Source organism: Arachis hypogaea, chromosome 6, assembly GCF_003086295.3.
Source record: "Arachis hypogaea cultivar Tifrunner chromosome 6, arahy.Tifrunner.gnm2.J5K5, whole genome shotgun sequence".
Classification (NCBI taxonomy): domain Eukaryota; kingdom Viridiplantae; phylum Streptophyta; class Magnoliopsida; order Fabales; family Fabaceae; genus Arachis; species Arachis hypogaea.
The window spans coordinates 84,829,834-84,832,234 of NC_092041.1; positions in this window are offsets into that span (position 1 = coordinate 84,829,834).

The window sequence follows — 2,401 nt, forward strand, 5'->3', positions numbered from 1 at the left end:
CCCTGTACCATAGGCACCATGACCTTTAACAAGGCTCTGTATGATCTGGGGTCAGGGATAAATCTTATGCCACTCTCTGTAATGGAGAAACTAGGGATCATTGAGGTACAGCCTGCCTTATTCTCATTACAATTGGCAGACAAGTCAGTAAGACAAGCTTATGGATTAGTAGAGGACGTGTTAGTAAAGGTTAAAGGCCTTTACATCTCTGCTGATTTCATAATCTTAGACACTAGGAACGAAGAAGATGAATGCATCATCCTTGGAAGACCTATCCTAGCCACAGCAGGTGCTGTGATTGATGTTAACAGAAGAGAATTAGTCCTTCAATTGAATGGGGACTACCTTGTGTTTAAGGCACATGGCTATCCTTCTGTAACAAGGGAGAGTAAGCATGCAGAGCTTCTCTCAATACAGAGTCAAACAGAGCCCCCACAATTAAACTCTAAGTTTGGTGTTGGGAGGCCACAACCAAACTCTAAGTTTGGTGTTGAACCCCATATCCAAACTCTAAGTTTGGTGTTGGGAGTCCACAACATTGACCTGACCACCTTTGTGGCTCCATGAGAGCCCACTGTCAAGCTATTGACATTAAAGAAGCGCTTGTTGGGAGGCAACCCAATTTTTATTTATCTAATTTTATTTTTATTTAATTGTTATTTTGTGTTTTAGTAGGTTCATGATCATGTGGAATCACGAAAATATTATTAAATTTAAAAACAGAATCAAAAATAGCAGAAGAAAAATCACACCCTGGAGGAAGGACTTACTGGCGTTTAAACGCCAGTAAGGTGCATCTGGTTGGCGTTCAACGCCAGAACAGAGCATGGATCTGGCGCTGAACGCCAGAAACAAGCAACATCCTGGCGTCTGGACGCCAAGAATGTGCCCTGAGGAAAACTGGCGCTGAACGCCAGTAACAAGCATGGAACTGGCGTTCAACGCCAGAAACATGCTACACATGGGCGTTGAATGCCCAGAACGTGCACCAATTCAGTGTTTAAATGCCAGAATGGTATGCTAAGGCATTTTACATGCTTAATTGGTGCAGGGATGTAAATCCTTGACACCTCAGGATCTGTGGACCCCACAGGATCATCTCAGGATCTGTGGACCCCACAAGATCATCTCAGGATCTGTGGACCCCACAAGATCATCTCAGGATCTGTGGACCCCCCAGGATCCCCACCTAACATATTCCCACCTTACCTCCTAATTAATCCTATAACACACTTTCCCAAAAACCCTTCACCCATCACCTCAACCTCTCTTCCCAGTTACCCCCTTCACCACTCACATCCATCCACTCTTCCCCATAAACCACACCTACCTTCAAAATTCAAAAATCTTTCCCACCCAAACCCACCCTAAATGGCCGAACATACCCTCTCCCCCCTCCCTATATATACCCCTCCATTCTACTTCATTTTCACACAACACAACCCCCTCTTCTATACCTTGGCCGAATCCTACACCTCCCCTTCTCCTCCATATTTTCTTCTTCTTCTTCTTCTCTTCTTTCTTCTCTTGCTCGAGCGCGAGCAATATTTTAAGTTTGGTGTGGTAAAAGCATAAGCTTGTTGTTTTTCCATAGCCATTGATGGCACCCAAGGCCGGAGAATCCTCTAGAAAAGGAAAAGGGAAGACAAAAGCTTCCACCTCCGAGTCATGGGAGATGGAAAGATTCATCTCCAAAGCCCATCAAGACCACTTCTATGATGTTGTGGCAAAAAAGAAGGTGATCCCTGACGTCCCTTTCAAGCTCAAGAAAAATGAGTATCCGGAGATCCGACATGAGATCCAAAGAAGAGGTTGGGAAGTTCTAACCAACCCCATTCAACAAGTCAGAATCTTAATGGTTTAAGAGTTCTATGTCAATGCATTGGTCACTAGGAACTATGATCAAAGTATGAACCCGAGTCCAAAGAACTTTCTTACAATGGTTCGGGGGAAATACTTAGATTTTAGTTCGGAAAATATGAGGTTGGCGTGTAACTTACCCATGATGCAAGGAGATGCACGCCCCTACACTAGAAGGGTCAACTTTAATCAAAGGTTGGACCAAGTCCTTATGGACATATGTGTGGAAGGAGCTCAATGGAAAAGAGACTCCAAAGGCAAGCCGGTTCAACTAAGAAGACTGGACCTCAAGCTTGTGGCTAGAGGATGGTTGGAGTTCATTCAACACTCCATCATCCCCACTAGCAACCGATCTGAAGTTACTGTGGATCGGGCCATCATGATTCATAGCATCATGATTGGAGAGGAAGTAGAAGCTTATGAAGTCATCTCCCATGAATTCTACAAAATAGCCGATAAGTCCTCTATTTTGGCAAGGCTAGCTTTTCCTCATCTTATTTGCCATCTATGTTACTCATCTGAAGTTATCATAGAAGGAGAC